This window comes from Bombus huntii, chromosome 10 (assembly GCF_024542735.1).
Source record: "Bombus huntii isolate Logan2020A chromosome 10, iyBomHunt1.1, whole genome shotgun sequence".
NCBI lineage: Eukaryota > Metazoa > Arthropoda > Insecta > Hymenoptera > Apidae > Bombus > Bombus huntii.
Genome location: NC_066247.1, coordinates 12,198,641 through 12,222,759, shown reverse-complemented (window position 1 = coordinate 12,222,759; position 24,119 = coordinate 12,198,641). Strand labels below are relative to the sequence as shown.

General features: G+C 41.6%; 1 protein-coding gene across 1 annotated transcript in view; it reads left to right on the top strand.

The window, feature by feature from the left end:
* The window catches only part of LOC126870451 (uncharacterized), a 194,547-nt gene that overhangs the window by 11,854 nt on the left and 158,574 nt on the right, over positions 1–24,119 (top strand). The gene's annotated exons all lie outside the window — the stretch shown is intronic.

The window sequence follows — 24,119 nt, the reverse complement described above, 5'->3', positions numbered from 1 at the left end:
AGCTGTCAAATATAATATTACAAATTTTATGAAATCAAAAAGAATAGAAGATGTTTTATGATATTTATACGATAAACTTATTATTTACGTATTCAATTTACATTTTTAAATTATGCAAATACTTTGTGTTCCTTCTATTTGTTTAACGGGCTTCTGTAATATTCTTTTTAATTGATACATTTTTTGTAACTCGACGAAATAATAATTTACTGTATTTGTAGTTTTTTTAATAACGTTGCGTTTATCCAACTTTTACACGTTATTCCACTGGTACGTAATGAATTAAGGAATGTCCCGATTGTGTTATTATAAATTATTTTAACGTGAAATTTCCACGATAGAGAATTAATTAATTTTTAAATTGTTCGTTCTAAATTCTTCGTGTTGTCGCATTGCAAAAGAATACAACGCGGTACAAAACGAAGGAAAGAATTTGAACGCGATTCTATTAGCAAGAATACCATTCTTGGAAGAATCAATTAACGAACGAAGACGTTCGAACTTTAGTCGAGATTCGAGAAAATTCGTAGAATCATCTCGACGTCGAGACTTCTGGAAATTCGTTCCGCACGGTTTCGATGATCGGCGAATACTTATTTCTGAGCCGTGGCGCATTTCGAGCAACGTCAGCCAGCGGAACACGCCATTTCCGAGGTTTATTCTCTTCGACCTCCTTTCCCAGCCGACGTGAGAAACGATAATTGGAGAAGTTGGAAATTATCGGACGTCGACGCGTATGTCGTCGTTTCCAACGATGTCGGAGCTTTCCTCTGTCGCTTGATATACCGAATCTCGTAACAACACCGCTTCATCTACCACGCTTATTTCGGATTTTCTAAAACCATTATATATTCTTTTTTTTTTTTTTTTAGAAAAAGAAACGCAAGATAGACTTAAAAATTAATTTTCATAATATTATATTAATATCGCTGTGTATATTTTATCTTCTATCGTTGCAACATCTTCTACGCTATCCTTTTCTTTAAAATAATTTTTGAAGAATTTTTATTCAAGTAGCTTTTTATAACCATTATACAACACAATTTATTCAACAAATGTGTCGACTATAAATACCTTTATAATCTAGTCTCCACGTTCTCTTATTTTCTAACTTGCAAGATTATATCGCGTATATCGAATGCCAAGTTACACAATATTTCCCCAACAACAAGCAGTTATCGAATAACAAATCAGGTGAAATTTTCGCAACAATAATCATATCGAACGACAGATTACATAAAATTTTCCTAACAATACGTTAAATAAATCTCCAAATACCTGTTTCTTCTATTCGCTTTAATTCCCCAGAATTCCACCCACGGATACCTATAACACTCACACGTTGTAAAATTCAACGAGACTGTTTCAATCGCGACACAATCCACCGTCGAGAAAGAAATTCTCGTCTTTGTGTTGGTTGGTAGCGCGATCCAGGGGGCGGAAGGGCGTTGTAGTCGGTCCATAAACAAGAGGAATATTTCAGATGGTAATGCGAGCGCGGGAACAGGTGTCGTGACTCCCTGACGGTCTATAAATTTTCCTGGCGCCTCGTAACTGCGCGCGGTTTCGCACTTTCGATTCGTGGCTGTGGCCACCACGCACCATCCAACGAAATCGAGGGTGGTTTGGTAAGCGTGGCGGGCGGGTAGGAAATCGAGGGTCGAATAAATCCGCGAAGCACGTTGGTTCGCGAAGGGAAACGTCAAATTCGAATTAGAAAGGCACGCGGCGTTCGGGGAAATTCAATTTCACTTTAAAGATCGTCCTCGTATTCACGCTGGGTAAACGTCTAGGGTTTGGAATACGGGGGATGAAGCGAGCCAAGGGTCACGAAAGCGAGAGGAGCGCGGCAAAGAAAACTGAAAAGAGAAAAAGCGAGGATATGCGAGGAATGCGAATGCGCGTGGCATTTTGTTTTACGCTCGCAGAAAGAACTCGTGAATCGTTAGAGCTCGTCGAATTTCCACCCTCGAACGGATACGAGCGTTTCGCGGAAAGTTGCCGTGTCATCCGCCGAATTTGCCGCTTGTATTCGTTAAGACGACTCGTCAATTTTACGCGGAAATTCGACCGTCTGACTCCGTGTCTTCTCCGTCGTTGTCGAGCAGGCTAAACCGCCGTGTAACGCGGTTAAGAATCGCTGCGATGCTCGTACAACGGGTTGAAAAATTGCTGCGGCTTTTGCGTAGCGTGGCGGGTATTATGAATTTCAGAGTGAGGCAAAAATAGAAGGTCGTTACTCGCGTAGGAATTTTTCTGTTGATAAGTATGCTCATACATACGTGTACTTCCGTTCGGATATTTGGTTACAAATGAAGATGACGAGTGAAAAACATAATAAATGATATTGTCTGTTTCTTTATGCAAGAATAAAATATATATTGTACACGCTGTCGATCGATTTCACATTTTTATCTTTCCGTTTCCGACAAAACAACAAATTAATTATACATCTTCACGCTTAATAATTCTGCTTCAATTTTTTGCGCTCAGCCTAATAATTTATTCACGAAGAAGAGCGACCAGATTTAGTTTCATCCTGGCTGTATAAAATCGCATTCAACGGTATACAGTCAACGTTCGCTACATTGTTGCAACTACGATTCGGCGTGTCTGACCACGAGCGTCCACAACTACTGTCTCTCCATTCTCCAAGCGTACGATCAAAGCGAGGCCTATTTTCTCTTCGTTTCCTGGCATTACAAAAGCAATTAAAAGAAACTTCCGGAAAGGAAGCTGGAACTGTGTCACATTTTCCCTTGCGGACAGACAGAAGAGAAAATAGAAGGTACTAGCGGTAGGACGCGACTAGCGATAAACATCGAAGAGGTTGCGAAGGATAAAAAGAAAGGGAAGGGAAACGAAACTCGAAGTCGTTGCGAACACGGCTACAAAACGTAATCGAAAATCCTTTACGACGATTCGTCGTACGACGGGCATTTTTAGCTATCAAGGAAGGTTCTCGTTCTCTCTCTCTCTCCCTGCTTTCCGCATTCCGCAGAAACTCGACGAGAAAACCTTTCCAGGATATATCCTGCGTATACAGACGAACGGGCACGTTCGATCGTTAACGGGCGACTAATGGAATGGAATTCGCATCCAGATCGTCGGTTCCATCTCTCGACCTTCGACTCCACCTCCACAATGGGGGTTGCTCTTTTCTTTCTCCTCTCGTTTTCTTTCACCCCCTTGCTACCCGAGAAATCGTAAAATCGGCACCGACGTTCGCGTTGTTTTCCTCCCTGCAATCCCTAGCCTGCTAGATTTAATTCGATTTTTCCATTCCTAATCTTTCTTTTTCTTCTCCTCGTTTTCTTCGATTGGTTTTAACGTGTTCCAACTTCTCGTTTGTATTCCCTGCAATTTTATTTGTTTTTTCCTTTGTCTTCTATCGCGGAAGAATATGTCCTTCCGTACGACGGTGGTATCTTCACGCTGGTTGAGGTGGAAATGATAAGAACGTTACCGCGTGTCTGTAATGTAGCGATCGGGTTGGAAATATCGACAGTCACGTAGACTATTGCTGTATTTCTTGGGATATTGTCTTGGTTAGATAGAGGCCGGCTCTCGCATTAGTCGAGATATTTCGTCGAAGCGAATTCAGGAAATTGTCGTTGCCAGAAATACGCGAGTCGCGAACGCCCAAGTTCCTCTGTACAGAAATTAATAAAACATCCCTCCGATCTAGCGTTTCCGTGGCTAGCGTTTATTTAATCGAGAGATCGTTGGATTCTTTTATCGGGGTGCGTTCGATCGATAGCTATCAGCTTGGAAGAAATAATTTCATTCCAGACATTGCAGACGCGAGAGAATCTTTGTTTTCTAAATCGCTCTTGTTACCAGATCGTTATTAGATCACATTTATTTTACATTTTCCGCGTCAATCTTCTACAACTTAGCATTCGCGCAATACCTACTCCATTTTCCATCAGCCAGTCAGAGTCATATGCAGGAAAATCCAAAAATCGTTGTCTCGTTAATCCGCTGCACACGCCTGGCGGCGGAATTCTCGAGTGGTTGAATTCTAGCTGGCAAAAAGGCTCATCGCATATTCACGCGGGTTTCCGGATCGAAGAAATCTTTGACGACGCGAGAAAATCTAGACACACGATGGAAGAGAACGTAGAGAAGAAAATACAGAGGCTAAGGAGAGGAGGGAGAACGCTTTAGACCGAGGAGTTTTCTCTTCTGTGGACGCACCAAGGGCCGCTTCTAATTATTCTTCTCTCGAGACACCCGCAGCGCGCACGGTGTTCTCGTTATTTTTTTTTTTTTTTTTTTTATTTATAGCCGGGGAGCGACGGTTTGGAGCTAGCGCGAAGCGGAAGGACAGAGACGGGTGGATAGAGCGAAGAGTCGAGTAGCGAGTCAGTGGAAAGAGACACATAGAAAGAACGAGAGAGACTCAGGGTGTGCCCGAGAGCGAAGGAGCCGTAGGTAAAGAGGAGAGGTATTTTTAGCCTGAACCGAGAGAGTCGGGCTTCTCGTTTTGCTCCCGTTTCCTCGTCTCTCCTTTCTCGTGTACCAGCTGCGCTCGAATCGACGCTGAAAAGCAACAGAATCGGGAAAAAATGATGCACTTAGCGGCGCGTTTCGCGACGCTGATATATCCGTGTGTTGCGCGCTCGTCTCTCCCGTTTAATTTTCACCGAGACCCTCGTTTTTCTCGCCTGTGTAAAATATTTCGATCTAACGAACCGGCCTGTTCTTTCTCTTTTTTTTTTTTTTAGCCTTACTTTCCTTTATCGACAAAATTGATCACGCCCGTAGATCGTTAGAATAATTGTTTTTCGATATATGGTAAAAACTGTGTGACGAATGGTGTCGTCCGATTCTACTTACAGTTGGAGAATACTCCACGACCAGGTGTTATTGTTGCTGCTTCTTTTAATTGATCATGCTCATAGATAGTTAGACTAATTGTTTCTCGATATACGATACAGACTGTCTGCCAAGGTAGCATCCGATTCTACTTGCAATTCGAGACGAGCTGTATTATAGCCGTTTTTCTTCCTGTTTTCTATCGAGAAAATTGATCGTTCTCGCGGGTCGTTGGAATAATTGCTTTTTAGTTTATGGTAAGGACTGTCCGACAAGGTGTCTACTTGCAATTGGAGAATACTACGCGGCGAGATATATTATAGTTGTGCGCGTTCTGTAGTCGGTCTCGAGCTCTTCTACTCGAGAATCGAAAGTACTAAACGCGTGACAAGTGCCGTGGGCGGGAAAAACATCACCGGGCAATTTTTAGTCCACGACATTCCACGACCCTCTTCCTGTTTCTATGAGTAGATACATCTCTGGTCGTAATCGTATACAGGGTGGCCCACGAATTAGTCACCACGATATTGCGGCTGGATTTGACAAAACCGATTACGTAGAAACATATTTGTATCGTTGTGTTACGTATCAGCGATGAAGTTCTAGATCACAGTTCAAAAACAAGTTATATTCATTTTGTATCAGATAATTGAAACGACGCACGTTATTATAACAATACCGAACTCGTCTTCTATTCCAAAATTAACGATGCTACTTAATATTTTTATTTTATAAAAAAAAAAAAGATAATGGGTTTTTGTTCGAAGAATTTTCTTACTAAAGGCACGATTTTCGGAATAAAACTGATATTTTTGCGGCACGTGGAGGTCAAAGTGCGATCCTTCCACGGAACTACAAGTCTCCGGTTCTTCTCGAGCTCCGTGTTTTCAGTGTCGATGGAATGATTCCTCGAGCATCCTTTTTCCTTTAGTGAAATTCTCACGTGTCTCGTATCGCGATGCAAAAAGCAAAAAGAGCTTTCGAAAAGGGTTCTTTGCCTGTCGCCCTGGTATTCTTCGCGATTCGTTCCTTTTCTCGCGATGTCACGACTCGTCCCTGCTGTCCTCTTGCGTTTCTAGTGCGTTGGTCGACTGGCGAATGAAAAACCTTGGTCTTCAAACGCAACCGGCCGTGCACACGTTTATTAGGCCTCGTAGTTAATTAAAGCGAAGCGTGCAGGGTCCTTGGAATTGAAATTCCAGGTAATATGAATAGCAGCGTTCCTCTCGTCGTCGGCTCGTATCAAAGCGCTACATCTTTCCGGAGCATCTAGCTGTTTCGTAATTGCGCGCCGCTTGTTGTCCACTTCTTCTTACACTTTCTGTTGCTCCCGCTTCCTCCTTCTTCTTCGCCCTGGTTAACAAGCATCGCTGATTTCTTTAATCGAGCAACCAGCCTCGCGTTGATTTCTTCGCCGCGACAAGCGTTTCTTCGTATATGAAGCGAAGAGCGAAGTTTGCTTGAAACGTACCAATGTAATTTTGATATTTAATTTAGATTCTTTGGAATCTTTTGATAAAAGAATTATCTTTATGCCCCGAAATTTCTCTTCATTACTTCATGTTATATTTTTTTCCCGCAATGATGTAATGATTTTCGCAACGATAACCAAAAGAATAATATAATGAATTTTATTTTGTTTTTTATGTATTCTAGTTCAAAATAATTTTGTATCAAGGCTACTTATATCAAATGACTGGTACTTATCAAAGTGTAAAAGGGTCCTGCAATCTGTTTATCGAACCCCAATTAACCAGTTCTCTCGTTTTCTACAACTTGCCACACGTTTTTAAAATTTTTACCGCGTATCATTCAATATGACGATATCAGTTATCAGGAAAATTCCGGATCGATCGCTAGATCGCTAGATACTAACACTAAATATATCACACCAATCAAAATGACTGGTTCTACAATTTTATAAATGTGTCAACCCTCGTTTAGCGATCATGATCCCAGATGGATTAATAATACCAAAAATGTACTACATAACATGGAATTCCTTCTGTAAGAAAGCAATAAATCAATAAATATAAAAATATTCTATTATTACGTATTTTTTAAAGACCAGCCATTTTCACTGGTTTTGGTAGAAATAGCTTTGTGTTAACTATCGGTGGTTCTAGTGTTAAAACTCGTTTGTAAACGTTGTTTGTCTTAACTTAAATTCGTTTGTTGCGTTATACTAATTATGAAAAATATCTACGTATAACATATACATGCAGTTTTGAAGGATTTAGAATAAAGATGGTAGTATAGAATAAAATAATTCAGAGCATAATAGGTTGAAACGATAATAACGCAAGGTGACTGCGCAATAAAGGCGTTCCAATATTTTTAGCCGATAATAAGGATCCCATCTGGCTCGTTCCATCCGTCTTAACGAGTCTCCTCGAACGTCAGACGCATTAAGCCCCGGTCTTCTTGTCCCGATCGGCTCGCTTTGCGGTCGATTCATCTTTTTAGACCATCTCGATCCACGTCGTTTACGTCGTGTCCGCTTTCCCGTTTGCAACGCCTCGTTTGTTTCCTTTGGCGATAATAACGAGAGAAATTCTACGAGCCAAGACCAACTTCTCGTCGCGTTTATTTCAAAGACCAAAGTCAAAGTATCGAAACTTAATTTTAATCAATCCCTTCTTAGTCTAATAGCGTTGAGTAAAAACTCAAATGTTTTACTCGCTTAATTAATCCTTTCTTACTGTATAGGTCGTGTGACTCGACCGAGCCGATCGATTTTAATCAAAAAGCTGTGTTTTAGAACGTCGAATTCGATCACGGCACGCGTGTCGCGTTTCCTCCAAGAATGTCGCGCGGAATTGAAATTGAAATTTGTTTACGCGCGCGAGCTCTATCGATTCGCTTTGATTGCGCGGTGTAAACACATTCGGGACGATTCATCGACGACGCCACGAATAATTTGCGGCTGCGCGAAGCGGTTGCACTAGACGCAAAATGCTCGTTATTTTTTCTAATTGCTTCATTGACGGAATTTCACTGTTTCCGTGATCTCTGACATTTCGCAGAAAAATATACTACTGACGAAAAAATGTGGCGCCGTTATACGTCGCATAAATTCGAATAATTTAAAAGAAGAGGAGATGGCTTTAGAATTGTGTTACTTTAGAGAATCGTGTAATCAAGATTCTACTTACAATCGGATGAAGAAAATTACCATTGAAATCCGAAGTGTAGCATGTGGAAATCTGAAACGAATTGGCAACAAGATTAGTAGGAAATTCAATGTATTAATTCCATAGATTCCAAGAATCGAACAGAAATTCAACTCCGAATGTTATTACTTAACAAAATTCTTTAACCAAATATTTCTTGAAACAAAGAACATTACTATCGAAGTCAGTCTTATAAACATTCAATCAATAACAAAATTTTCAAGGAAATTAGTATAAATACACGTAAAGAGATGATCCTAGATTTCAAAGACCAAAGTGCGCTACGGTACGAACGATTGATTCGTCGATACCTCTCGATCCATAGATTTTTCAGAATCGCGGAGTCGGAACAGACGTTTCACTTTGAGCATGCGAAACGATGAGCTTAGAACATCTATCGTAGACAGATATTGTAGATCGTAGATCTTTAAAAGGCTACGGAGAGAGAGAGAGAGAGAGAGACTCGTGCACCAACGAGAATTCGGCATATTCACACAACAGATAAAACTGGACAAAGCCGGGAACGAACAACTTGCAAATCTCTCAAAGACGATCAACGTTCCGTCTAATTTGTAGTTTGATCCGTGTAGCTCCGTCGATTTGCTTTAAAATTAGTCGCGTTTTACCTACTACGCGATGTTCTGCGAAACAAAACCACCCTCTGCATGTATCTCCCTTGAATATGGACTTTCCCCTGGTGTCATTATCGCGAGTACAGGCAACCTACAAGCCGCAATGGGCGGTGAGCTGGAGTGGCAGGATAGAGGCAGATAAATAAATAGAGAGATAAAGAGTAGGAGGCGAGTACGACGGAAAGCTTTCTGTAGCGGATGTACTGCTCGCGTCTGAAAACCATCCCCCGTGGGGCTTTTGTTGATTTAATAAACGCGAACCCTCAAGCTCACCGCTTCGACTACGCATTGTCGTGCACTGGCTGCACCCCTCTGTTCGTTTTATCTCCTCCTTGATGTCTCCTTCTATCCACCCCCGCCACTTATTTACCCTCTTTCCTTATGCGCGCGTCTCACCTTCCTTTTCTGTTCAATTTATTTGCCGCGCTTTCGTCTCGCCTTCTTATTGGTCCTTTTCTTTTTCTCCTTTTGTCTCTCCTGAACTACGCGTGATTTGTTCGACTATGGAACGTTCTTCACGCGATTTCAGCACGGGTACGGCGAGAGTAATCGTAAATGAAAGCGAAGGAAGATGGAACTAGGCGATGGAAAATAATCGTTGATGATACAGGGGAGCGAGAGTGCGGTTTCTTCCGGGTGGATTCGCGGAATAAAAGTCGAGAAGGAGATGGAGAAATTGTGTTGCGTGATACGTTACGCTCGTTCGTACACTGCTCTTCGTGAGTATTGGACATCTGACGGTGTACAGAACGTGGCAATCGGTGGTTCAGATTGTTAGGGAAACATCGATTGATCGCTTGGAATTTTCTATTCGTACAAAATATATGAATTTGTCATAAAACGATCGATCGACGACTATACGGGGTTTCGCATAATTGATTCCCAACGTTTCTTTCAGGTCCGAACAGTGTCTGTGGTTCTTTCGCTTTTTATCATGCTTCTTGTTACGTAATTTTTGGATGTTTCGTAAAACATTTGAAAATAAAGAAGATGCTGATCACAGAGCCTCGAATGTCGCTGAAATCACAGAGTGAGGGTATCGGAGAAGGAACGTCGCGGAGGAACGTTCAAGGGTATCCGGTTTCGCGTCAGCATATCCCATGGAATGTGTAATTTCGTAGATGCCCCATGATTTTATAGAATTTGCCGCACTTTGCCCGTAAATCCGAATCCGTTTGTGAATTTCTGGTACGCCCGGCATGGTTCAAAGGTGAAAGAGCAACCGGTGTCAAACGCTAATTTCCTGTGAAATTATTCAAATACCTTTCTCCGTTCGACCATTTGATGGTTCTACCGTTTTACTCGTTTCATCCGGCGTGCTCTTCCATTACCGTTATAGGCTTCGTTCGCTTTAGAATGTCTTGTCGCTGCTCTCGAATGTCTTTCCTCGTTTAAAGTCGATTCAACGCGTAACAGTTTCCTAAGAGTTTCCATTTCTAGCCAATTTCTTGGCAAATTTTTACACGCGCTTGCTTCTCTGTGTTCTCACTCGCAAGGTATATAATCATTCACGATGACGCAAAGTAGACTCTCAGCGACGATTTAGCGGCACACGGATAGAATTTCGTATCGGCGATTAACCAGGTTATCTGCCCATCCGCGTCGCTACCGGTTCGATTCGTTGATATCGACGGGGAGACAGACTGGGCAGCGTTAAAAATTTTCCACTCTGTTTTCCCCGGGCACCGGCGTGCTCCGAGCACGGACATACTGGGAAAGTAATTTGCCAGAGAGGGAAAGAGAGAGAGAGAGAAATAAAAATTACGTTTCAATGTTCGCACGGTGCCGCCAATTATTGCAATTTGCCCCGGCATTTCGCCCGGCAATCTCGGCAAATTGGAAAGCTAGTTGTCAGGCGAAAATATATAGCGCAGCGTACGTGTACCAGCAGGTCGAATAAAATGGTACCAACTATCAGTTTGTATAATATAAGTAAAAAAAAAAAAGAACATCATAAACTATCGAAGAGACAGCGACAAAATCGAGAGCGAAATAGGGAGAATAAGGGTTCAGGTGTGGCTATACCTGTGACGATATTTGTTACACTAGTTACCAATGTACAAAGGTGTTGGTTAGAATTTCACGAAGTTCTTCGATTATATTGGGTTAGCAACTAAGTAATTGCGGATTTTGTCACTAGGTGGTATTGACAAAATCCGCAATCACTTAGTTGCCGAACCAATGTATAGATTACTAGTTAAAGGATCGGTTTCTCGAGGCTTCGAAGCTATAGTAACGCGTTGAAGGGAAAAAGAAAATTTTAGGGGGCTGAAGAAAGTCAAAGTTTGCCTGTGATGACACAATCGAAGAGGAAAAATTCTCTGTTGCAACGAAATGGCACGCATAGATTATTTTCCAAAATCTACAAAACTTGCGAGATGTGAGAAGAAAGGGCGAATAAGTGGACGAGTCGCTCGCAAGGGAAAGGAAAGAGGGAAATCTATGTAGCAAACAAAAAAGAAGATCCTAGAGATAAGGGAGGAATGGGATGATTGGACGTGAGAGGGCGTTGTGTGTTCGCTGTTGAAAGGAGAGAAAAATAGCGTATTCAAATAGAAAAATATATAAGCATTGGAAAACGACGCTTAATCGCGAAAACCAGTAACACAGTCGAGTAAATACGAAAGTACGTAATCCGAGAATCGATCGTAACACTAGCTGCGTTTCGGCATCGGAGCGAAAATTTACAGGGAAGGAAAAACAAAATGTCGCACTTCGCGTCACGCGGATTATTCATATCCGATTTCGTCTATCCTTCGAACTTCATACCGTGTCGTTTCTTCCGTCGAGCAAAACGTGTACCATTATAGTTTGTTTCAAAAGGAAAAGTCCAAATCGTATATACGCCTCTGAATACGTACTATTCCATTCTATATGCATCCGTACGTACATTTTTGAAAATTTATCGACTGTATTTACAGGAATATTTTTCCCCTCAAATGTTTCGGGTTATATATCACCAATTTGAAAACATTCTATATATCGCTGTGTGTTAAAAGATCTGTAATCGCACTAGTATAACTCTATATCGCTTTCAACTCGCACTTCACACAATATACACATAGACGTTCTCTGTTGTAAATGTTCAAACACGTACGTATCCGTGTGCGATACGTTTCTTGAAAACGTGACTATTGTCAAAAGGATCTGGCGTATGTGAGTCGCCACTGTACTCATCCGTGTGCGATACGTTTCTTGAAAACGCGACTGTTGTCAAAAAGATCTGGCACGTGTGAGTCGCCACTGTACTCATCCGTGTGCGATACGTTTCTTGAAAACGCGACTGTTGTCAAGAAGATCTGGCGTTTGTGAGTCACCACTGTACGTATCCGTGCGCGATACGTTTGTTTAAAACGCGACTGGTGATCTTGCGAAAAGATCTTGCGAGTTTGAGTCGCATAGAAACAAACGAGCAAAGTAAGTCGCCTAACTGCAAATACTCTTTGGAATCTTCGGCGATACCGCTAACAAGTATAAAGCTGGACTTGCTCCATTTGCCGAAGCTGTTTTCACGTACCGACCAACCAGCGGTTCGTAACACGCTACATCGAGAATTTACTTTGAAAGTTAAACACCTAGACTTACGTGCAATCGATAGAGGGTGTACACGATGCTTGTAATGTTGATGCCGATCGTTTCGTACAGCCAGTTTCCAACAGACGGTTCGTAAACGAGTCGTAAAATTAAAGTACGATCGTAAGCAAAGCACGATCCCTCCAGACTCGTCCATATATCTACTTCATTGGCTTCTTATTACGTTCCTGCGTGTAGTTTTAAAAGAACACAGCGTCCTTCGTTAGACCGTTGCCCTGTAATCTTCGTATGGAATCATCAATTTCATAATCGCACGAAACTGGACTTTCTTTCAAAACTCGCCTATTTCATCCCCAACAACCTGATAGTTAAGTTTTCTTTACTTTTCACACTGTAAACACTCGAAGGAGTTTACCCCAAAAGAATTGGATAATTTTCGAGGTACGAGGTTTATCTTAACAGGTTCACAGTTGTGTCTTCTATATTGCACTTTCCTTTCAAACCAACCCCTGGATCCTTTCTGTATACGCAACTGAAAATCTTAAGTCAAACGGGGAGTTTTAATTAGACCCTTCCCTGCACAAGCTCCGGTACACTGACCGTACTCGAAGGTCCACTAAAATTCGCGATTAACATCTTCCTGTGAGTCTTGCAAGCACGAGTTTCGGTAGGGTCGTTAACATTCTCCGCAAATCTCTTCGAGGTTTCTCCTCGAGGATTAGCCGAGCTTCTTGCAATCCCGTGTGTCGTGCAACATTTCCCTCCCGTTACAGTGCCTTTCGCGTTTGAAAATTCGAAGCAACATCGCCTGTCACGACTCGAGATTAATCCTTGCTATTCGATTTACGCAACAGCGAGATTTCGTTATTTACAGCATGGAAATAGAAAAACTATAAAACCAAGAGGGGAAAGCCTCGCGAGACGTTTCGCCGTTACTTGGAAAGCGACTGACTTTTCCTGGCGGCGTTTGCCCGTGTTTCTCGCCGGAGTCCCGCGCACGATTTCATGAATAAATTGCGAGGGGTTGCGTCGAGACGGCGGAGCCAGGTGCGGACGAACAAACCTGTAACATCGGAACACGATCTTTCGCCGTCTGAGCAGCGGCTTCTTATTAACCAATAACAAAGCCTGGAAAAGCTAAGCTAGAAATTGCGATGGATGGGAGAGGGGAATAGGAATCGCGAGGGCAAGAGCGGGCAAGCTTAAATTATGCAAAGTGGTTCGATAACTCAACTTCCTTGCCTTCGACTTCGGGACCAACTTGGCTTTTGCTTAATATTTCTTTTAAAACTTCCACGAGCCAAGCGCTCGTGTTTGCGAGCTGCTGCCTCTGAAAACCACTTTCACTGGTAGCCTCGTTGAATGGTTGACTGCAGGGGCTCGGTGCAGCCTCGTTTGTTTCAAAAGCTGGCCGAGCACGCTGTCTTGAGACGAATTGCCAGCGAGTAATAGGAAACGGAAGAGGGAAAGTAGAGAATGACCGCGACCAAGGTGGAGAAACGGTTGGAACTTTCTTAGCGTTATTCCGGTGCGCATAGACGCAAGTTGAAAAGATTTTTCTTCGTAGTAGCCCGTTCGGTGTTATATTTCTACTCGACGGTAGGAATTTTTGGTGTTTATTCGAAGAAAGAGAAATTTCTCAATTTTCTCTTTATAATACTCGATCGATTTTCATAGCCGCTGAGTCGCATCAATTACATTCGATTTACTCGCTACAAGTACATTCTCTTGCTACAGCCTTATACGAATATAGCGAAATAAGAAATTTTTCAGCGATAAAGGGGATCTTTGACTTTTTTCGCGATAGCGTGACGACCAATGACGACCAATGGACTTCTGTAGTTTTCACAATAAACTGTTGAGATGCGATATCTTTACATGAGATTAAAGATCTTCTTGTTTATTTAAATAAAAAAATGATCGATTTTCATCGCAACACGATTACCAATTCTGAGTCGATTTACGTAATGTTTAAACCGTGTTAATTGGGCGTAACTCATTCAGAAACGAAAGGTTGCATCACGCCGATCGAAAAGACAAGTTTCACAAATGATGGGTCGTTCCATGAAACTTTCCTTCTCTTTTCCTCTGCTGGCGACGCGAGAGCAATTAAAAGTTTTATCGACGTAGCCCGTCGTTCGGCCCCGGAGAGAGCCAAGACGGATACCATCCCCTTGGTGCAGCAGGCGAGAAGATTGCCGGTTAATGTAGCGTTATAAAGCGGCCCGGTTTTCGCGGCTCGTGCGAGAATTTCTCCAGGATCCATCCTTCCGTCCCTCGCCTCTTTCGCCTTCCTTTCGCAGAGGAAGATCGTCCCACGCTTCTGGGATCGAGTTTGATCCCCGTGGCTCAAATAGTCTGTTCGCTACGTGCCTCGAATGTGGCCCACGTTATCGTCCAACTTTCTCCTTTCTAGCGATTGGCCCCCATCGTGTCGTCCAGACTTGTGCGAAATTAGTCAAGCAACCGGCTAATTTCGTGTGAATTAAGTTTACGGTTATTAAGGTCTACGACCGAAGCGTTTATTTGTTTGTAGTTCCGAGAAATATTCGAAACGGTGAAATGCGTTAAAGGTTCTGCGACAGAAATTTTGTCCGATTATGAGAGAAGAAATTCCAATCTTTTACTCTTATTTCGGCACGAACGAACGCGATAGAAGTTTGCGGAAACGATATTTTCAAGTGAAATTTTATTTTCGTAATTGAGGCGTTAAAAAATATCGATAAGTGGCGCGTAACTTTTCAATGAAGTTGGCGTTACAGAGAAGGAGGGTTGATAGCTTATTTGCTTCGGTTTACTTGTGTTTATTCTACGCGAATCTCAGAGTTGAGGAATAATATCTGCAAGAAGCCTCGGTCTATGATACAGCGATAAACCGCTGTTGAATAAACATATGAAATCTGTTGGTGCAACCTTAATCGAATTATCGCCATCGTCTAGAAACCCTGGCAAGAGAGAATAATAAACACAGAGACCAGCCTCTAAAATAGCTTCCAGCGGTTCAGTCACGTAACGGATCATCGAATGACTCTAATAAAACACTCTACGATATCTTTGTTTCAGCGATAATATTCCTATTACTCTTTACGTTCTAACATTCTTGTTATGTTTATTAACGTTCCTCGCGGGACAGGATGTTCTAGCGACGAAACATCGCGGTAATGTTCGTCGGTGTTACTTGAAAATGAATATCGATCGGAAAGCTGTTAAGGCACCGCGGTTTCGGGATCGAAGATTTAAAGAGGAAAGTGCCGGAGTGAGAAAAGTTTAATGCACGGTTCCCGTAGTGTGCACGCTGAAATTCACAGCGCGAGACAAAGATTGCTCTCTCAGATGGGATCGCAACGGAACATTTGCATAAGAATTGAACGAGCTGCACTCGCGCATGGCAAACATTTTTCCAAGGCGAGGCCGGGAACCGAGCAGGTCGCGATACAGGGAGATATTAAAATCGAATGTCGGAGCGCGATTGTCGAGACCGCTTAGTAATTTTGGCTAATTACCGGCCGCAACGTCTATCATGCAAATCAGCTTCTGTCGCCACTACGTTCCTGTTCCGCTATGCTTCTCGTTGCTCTCGATAATCCGCTTCGTCGTCTGCGAGTTAAAGTCTCTTCGTCGTACGAATAAATTGACACACCGAACGTTTTGTTTGCCGTAATCGATCGTCGAATTGAAACAAATCGACCGTTCTAACAATTGCGAGAGTTTCTCGAAGACCAGAAACTCGCAATTCTTGTTCTCGTACAATTCTGGTTGCATCGTTTTCAAAAGTTGCGATACATATTCGGTCGAACGTTTTAAAGCAGTCATTTCGTTTTGTGGAAAATTGAAAGAAAAAAGAAGGAGAAAGAAGAAAAAGAAAGAAGACGGATAAATTATAATTGTTCGAGTTTGGCGACAGTAACGATTTCAAGTAGCATTTTAATTCCACCACATTAAGAAGTAAGAGGGGCATTTTCCAACGACAGAGAAATTACTTAAATATCCAAGGATCTTGTGTAGACTTGGAAGATGTCAGTGGACCGACAGGAGAATTTGCATGAAAATATTATTGCACCGAGCAACGGCACATAAATTATGGCGCATCTGTTCCTGGTCCGCTTCTGTCTCGCTAGAGGGACATGCGGCAAGGTGTTTCAACCGAGGCGAGGTCAGGTCAGCCAAGCACTAGAAATTGTATCCGGAGCATGGCCCATTAGTCGAAATCACCACGTTGGCATCGTATCCCCGTTGAATAACTACGACGATTTGAATGCGGAAACAAAGAGAGGCTAGTCCGATATTTTCGCGTTAATTGTCACCTCGATCTTCCCTCTTTTCTCGAAGGAAACGGCGTCCCTCGTTAGTCCCTCTCTTCTTCGTCTTTTTGTGTTTCGTCTCTGGAATGGATCGTTTCTTTAGCGGCTAGTTAGCAGGATAAGATGAACAGTTGAAAATTCGTCAAAGTCTCGGTGATACCGAGAATTTCGTATTATACAACGGATGCGTTGAACGAATCGTCTGGTTAAATTATTTTGTTTTCGAACGTTTTGACTCGTAGCCGAAGATGATCGAATTATTTTTGATAGGTGAATTTTTCGGTTATCTTTTATGGCATTGCTTCATTGGATAATTAACGAAATTACACGTGTATAATTTGTGATTTTGGTGAATAGCAAACGTTAAAGTAAATGAACAATTTCGAAAACGAGAAAAAAGAAAAATTCTCTAATGTCACGCTTCCTCGATCGATTTCTTAGTTTACCGATAAAATGAAGCTTTACAGGCGATTGAGAAATGTCACGAAACTGTATTATTACTTCGTTAAAAATTACAAAATGGAATCTTGTACTTAACGTTCTCCCCTGGTTCTCTCGTTTCGTGGAAAGTTGGCTGCTGAAACGACCCAGTAATAGACAGCCCAGGGCTAAAAACATCCTCTTATAGGTAGAAGGATTTGGATAAAGTTTGCAGGTGTTCAGGGCATGATAATTCGAAAACCTAACGGGAGTTTCGTCTTAGTATGCGGGCCAAAAAGCGCCGATAAAATTTCTGCTGGTGAATTTATTCGGGAAACTATCCCACGGCTCCCACGCGTCCCAGAATTATCGGAAGTTTCCAACTGTAAAATGTCGACGTTCGCGTCGGTCGTTCTTCTATCCCTTGCACTTTGAATGATGGAGAAAGTGGTGCGAATCTGATCGATTCGATTTCGAAAAACACGCTCTTCGCGCAATGAGAAAAAGGTAGGAGAGCGCGACCTAAATAAATTAGAAGTTGAAATCCACGAGATGGATTCGTTTTTACTGGAATCCGTGTCCGATATCGGACTTTTATTCGCTCGCTTTCGACTCGGCTTATCGATATACTCGAGGCATCGTCAAGTTGACGAACGACGAAATGTGAAAAAAGAAGGAAAAAAGAAATAGAAGAGAAAAAAGGGAAAGAAAATTCAGTGAATCGGTTCGTTGAATTTAATGTCGCTACTAAGTGGCAGGAAATGGTACAACGATGTTAAGAGGCTTACGTTTGATCGGGAAAATGCCCAAATTGCTTTGCCTCGTCCACTTGTAACCCGTATCGATTTCGGACTTGAGAATCGAAAAGAAGGCTCGTTAATTACGCGAAATTCGTTGTCCATTCGAGGATCATCCAGTGCTGGTTACGTTAATTAATTTTTTTTCTTTTCTTTTGGCAATAACATGAAAGACCGAAGAGTTTATTTTAAAATAAGGAAATGTACGTTTGAATATCGCGATGACGGCATTGATCTTATTTTATCGTATATATTGAGTTGATGTAAATAATTAAATGGCAAACTTACCGGAGAGGGGAGCATGGTACGATAAATTTCGATCGGGAATGAAAGCTCCTATGTAAGTCGGGGAATCGTTTCGTGGCTACGTATTAATCGTCGACGCGTAAATTACAGATTTAATTAAATTAAATTTGCGGCGCGTAATTGCGTGGTCGAAAATGCCGGCTCGCGGAATAAACATTCGAATACAAATACCCCGGAAGGGATTATCGTAAGAAGCATGGCGCGTTCGATATTATCTGTTGCAATTTAAAGTGTTAATCTCTCGTATTTGTACCAGTCCCAGTTTCGTTGTTAATTCGTGTAATTTGCGGATCGCGAACATTAAAAATTACAGCGATACAGTGACAAAATCCTTTACTGGGAGAAAGGTAGATTAGAGTAAAATAAATATATATTTAATAAGTATATAAAACGGTAATAATAAAATTAGTATTTTCGATATATTCCTCCTTCGGTATGATGGCTCAGGTTCAACGTTCCATGAGAAATAATTTTTCATCTTAATCAGGTGTAGTCGTTTTTATTTTCTAATTTCTTTTCGTCAATTAAATAATAGTGTCCGACATAACCAACATTTATTTAAACCCTAACAATTCCCTTGATCCGTACAAATACGCGAACTCCTACTCATCCGCTACACATTTTCAAAATGTGAATCGTTCCCTGTGAAACACATAATGTATCCATACTCGGGAAGTTCGTGTACTACACTGAAAAGGCTTGCTGAACCCTTCAATTTCAGAGGGAATATAACGTATAATTCCTGCGAGGAGCGTGTGCGCCATTGACTGTTGAATTTCAAAGGGCGGTTTTGGATGAACTTTCCAAAGGGTGGCTGGTTTTCAACCCTAAAAAGAGACTCGCACAGATTTGCCTACCATCCGTGGCGTAAATAATAGAAGGGTCAAATGTACTCCCTTTACTCCGGGGGTTTGAAAACGGGATTCGTTTCCGAGTTACTTTGGAAAACTTGCGAGGAAACTTGCGCGATAAACTATGTCATTAAAGATGTAGATTAGAGGCCGGTGATGGTTGCTGCTGGATCTCGTACGCCGTTCATCGAGTAGATCTCTTCTCCGGTGGTAGCAGCTGTCACGTGTTTTCCCTTTGTTCCTCCCTCCCTCTTTCTGTTTCTCCCAAGTGGCAAGAGGAACTTCGTAGTCGTTGCACCGAGTGTCGTTAGAGAGGCTGTAATAATAGCGATGAATTGTTGATAGGTATCGCGCTACTCTGTATTTATGTACAGAGGCATGCCAGCATCCCCCGAGTCACTTCACCCTTCGCGAATTCCTCTCTCATCACATCACGCGGCTGCCCGCTATGTCTATCTTGCTTGCATCGTAGCTATGGCTCACGATGCTTTTCCACCCGTAAAATATGCAAGGAACGATGCTCTCATTACGACGAATTCATCCTCGAAATTTGTATATCGACACCCGAGCGCCACGCGCCAAAGGGTTTCCTGGAAGGGTGCATTTTTGATGGAGCTACACGACCGTGAGAGTTGATTAAGTTACTACCGGCATAAACGAACCTGCGAATATTCCGTCGGTGACTGGCGTCACGTCCTTTGAAGATTTCATAGTCCCTTGAAAACATCTGGGTGTGGGAAAGATGATACAAATAGTAGAATAGCGAGATGATAAAAATGGTTAGAAATTGAAGTTTACATGTTTCGAGAAACCAGACAAGTAGAAGAGAGAGAGAGAGAGAGAGAGAATAGGATTTTTTGTTATTCTTGGGCCAGAGTCGAGAAAAATCAAAATTGTAATAAACGGGTTTGTAGTACGAATGAAAGTTAACAAGAAGAGGGAAATTAATTTTGTGAAATTCGATAATAAGAATTGATAATTTGCAAGAGTAAAAATATTGTAATTTGTAGTGCCGATCTAATTAATAGATTTTTCGGTCTGAATAATTAATAATATTTAAAAAAAGACAGTTGGACGTTAGGATACACATTTTTGTCCAAATTTTATTTTTACATATATCACAAGCAAAATAATTGATATTTTCATGGTCTGTGTGCATTCGGTGTGTGCCAAGCCTTCACATTCGTCCTTTTTGGAACATTGAAAGCCTGAGCAGCCACGGTCTCATTCAAAGTCTGTCTCTGGGTCATTTTATCTTCGAGGAATAGCTTCAAAGCCGCATTCATGTTCTCCTCTGTCCATTTTCCTCCTCCCTGCTTTAGAATTTCAGACATTTTGCCACGAGAAGAGGTAGGAAAAAGATTAAATGAACGTCTGCTAATTCAATTTCAATCGCTAACAGATTAAATTTACACATAAAAGACATTGGTCTGCACTGGTCGACGGCTGATTGTTAGCAGTGGACGATAAAAGTACTGGACGCTAGTGGACGATAAACACGTGCAAACGCTTTAGATTATAATGCATGTAATATACGAAGAAAATTGCAGAACTGGGGCTGCAGGAAAAGTAGTAGGAAAGTAATCATTTACTTACTCGAGGAATAAAATATTTCTAGAAAATAGTTCTTAACAGTCGAAATATCAACATATTCGTCTAACCTGTCAGAAAAACGAAAACAACGGAATAAACAACGTGGCTCCGAAATATGTTACACAGAATTGTTATATTCGCTCGTTTCCACAACTAATTTTGTTGGTCAGTACCGTATGCCAGTCAGTACACTGCACAACTTTTCCCTAATTTGAGACGTTTTGAGGGACGTAAGTATTCAGAGTTTCATGCAAGGTCATATAATGTTAACTGAAAATCATTTCTTCTTTCGCGGCATATTTTTTTATAAAATTATCTTTTCTCTCCATTCCATTGTCGCTACTAATGAAATTTCCTCATCTTTGTTATTTCTCGCGCTACTATTACGTCCGAAATCTACAAACACCATGGGTGTTTCCATGACAGAAGGAGATTAGGTATGACACCAGTAAACTCTCAATCATCGGAAAAGTCGATTAAACGAATGAAAAATCACGATATAATAAGCTATTGTATATGAGAACCGTCGTTTTTACTATGTTCGAATTGGAAGAAGCAATATGAAATATCGAACAGGATGCTAAATATGCAGTACATGTTTCGTATCGAAATTCCTAAGGGAGATTTGGCATCCAAGCAGACCACCCTACACATTATACGCGTAGAGAGTCGGCAAGCAAGGCAAATAGAGAGGAGTAGACGCGGTCCAGAATTCGATATCATAATCACAATAACGAAACCCCACAGGTATTCCCTTTATTCTCTGGTTTAAAGGGTAACCAGCGTGGCTCTTTCGAGTTACAAAGAGTATCAAAGTCGAGTTTAAACAACGCAATGGTTTCCTTCGGTCCATAATTGGAAACACGAGCCAGAGTCTGTCGCTAGGAACGCAACTCGGTTCATCAGCATCGAATTTCCACGGGCGTCTAAGTAGCTTAAATCGCGACGTTAATGCCTTCTCCGTTCTGTTTCCAGTTGTTGCTCGCGCTCTACCCCGTATAGAGCACGATAATCGATCGCGATATCGATGAAAGCTAGAGATAGGCTCGAGTAGCGTAGGCGAACGCTTGTGGACAACTTTTCACGAATATGGTATGCGCATTGGACGAAAAGTTCCGTATTGTTACTGCAATGAGTGACGATTGTCATGGAATTATTGATAAAATTAGAAAGAAATCTGAAAATGTATGTAAAGTTGCAAGGCTTTTGCTGGAAAAGTAACAAGCGTGAAAGATAATCACAGCGAGCAATTTATGTATCAATATGATATACCTGCAGCGAACCTTGCCGAATTTCATTCAAACTTGCAAATACACGTTGAACTTGATCCTATCGCTAATGTACGCATCGTCTCTTGGTTCGCAATTCACATCTTCCAAGTATTCGCGTGTCGCTACTAATGAAATTTCGTCATCTCTGTTATTTCTCGCGCTGCTATTACGCCCGAGATTACGCCCGTCGTCGAAACTATAACGTACGAACGTGCGTTCCGGCTTATGGAAAATTCATGGAGTTTGACAGATTGAACGAAACAGAGATTAGATATTCCGTAACAACCATAGAATTCTGATACGAAGTTTCGAATAGCGCTTGCACGAATCATTCTTGATAATGATTTTTTATTTGCTTTCGGACCTGTTGCTTCGACTCGGTTCTAAAGCTACGTTTCTTTGATTTGTCAAGCCTGTCTGTGTCGCGTGTTCCATTAAGAAATTGTATGGGACCCGCGTATCGCAGTTTTTAAAATTGATACACAAATACTGTCATATAGTTCAGCGTTATCGATTTCTTGCACGTACAAATAAAAGTAAAAACTGAGCAGAATAAATTAATTTCCAGACAAATGCTCGGAGGGAACCCGGTTTCTTTACGTTTTACTGTTAATTGAAAAAATGGGAATTAAAGCGCGAAGAGGGATTCAGGAACATTCCAGCTGGGAGAATCTCGAGCGGACGAAACTCGACCGAGTATCGTCTCTGATTTGCGCGAGTAAATCGGCTTACGTGACGTCCCGTCCTTCTCCTCCTGTGTCGTCGATGTCGTCCTCGTCTCGATGGATAATGCGAACGGTACACAACGTCGTCGTCGAGATGAGTTCCAAAGGCAGTTAATGCACCAGTAACCCTTTAAAGGTTCCAGTGCCCCTTTTCTCAGGTAGCTGTTTCTTGTGTATATCTTGGGTCAAAAGCGCCCTCTCAAAACGAAACGTTCGATGAAGCTCTTCCAATTATGGATATACAGCTCTAGAGCAGAAGAGTTCGTCTTTGACCATACCGTCCCAGTTTGTCAATTAAACGTTGCATCAACGCTACCATTCAGCTCCGCTCTGTCTATTCGGCTCTGTGTTTTTATTTTTTATTTCTTTACGCGCGGTCAATGGACGTGCAAAGAACGCCGCGTATTCTTTCAAGGCTTCCTTTAATCCCTTAATCGAATAGAGGTAGATCGTGTTGCTGTCTTTTTTAAGCTGCCTGAAAATTGGCGGAATTAATTAGATGCTCAAGGCGTTTAGATATGAAAGAAGAATCTGGGTCAACGCTGCAGCAAAGGATTAATCGCCCTGGTTTTCATTTTTTCTTTTTTTATATCTTAGCGAGTTAAAGCGTCTTCGTTTTTCACGCCACCTTGGAATATCTTAATTGCCAACCGCAATATTCCAAGACGATGACGAATTCCAAGATAAGAGGAATCTGGGTCGATCCCTCGTCCGCAGAAAGGTTATTTCGCGTAAAGTGATCTCGCGACTATTCGTGTATCTCGCACTAAAACTAGGCACGGCTTGATATTTTCGGGCTCCTTGGAATATCTTGATCGACCAGCGTAAAATCTTCCAACGTTTTGTTACCGTGCACTGAATTTAATCACCTAACGTCACCAGTAAGCACGTGGACACTTTGGTCGATTTGTGTTAACGATATGTGAACGTGGAAAATGTACGACGAAAAGCAATTACATAAAAACATAAATTTCTTATTTCAAACCTTGTCAATGATGCGTCAAAATTGAATAAAATCTGTAGAATTAAAGACAATTTGTCGAACTTGTTGAAGTTCTAGGAATTTCTAGGAAAACTTCTCTAGGTGTTTAGTTTTTGGCACAACGATTCTCTTTACAGCGGCTTCTTTGGTCTCTATTATAGTACCGCGGAAAGATCGACGACATACAGACAATGTCGACGATAAGGCGCAAATGCCGACAAGTCGAAAGGGTAGGAAAGCTTCAATATATTTTGTTGAGGTTATTCGGTGTGTAAACAGAGAAAACACGTGGATAAATTGTAAGGTAGAAAATATATTTAAATAGAAGTGTAATAAGTAAAAATATAATTTGAGCTGGTCCAGATCCGCACGCTAGCTGTGTTACCTAATAACTGAAAACCCCGAAGCCAACGTCGCCTGTCTACTGTTTATGGCCTGACTTCGTCGCAGTCTTTTGTCTACGCGCTGTCGATGGCTTCAGTGCTTGAGAAAACTAAAAAAGACCAAATGTAGAGTTTTCTTAGAAGTGGTAACCACTTCAACATATTTCAACACCGCAGCAGTTGATATTTAGTTAGCCACTGAAGAGTCAAGAGTCGAGAGTCGTTAATCGAGAGTGGTCACATCACATTATTGTATTAAGTTCAGGTTAAATAATCATCGTTTTCTGTTTAATCCACTGTAATAAATTCATTTATCAATACATTATCATA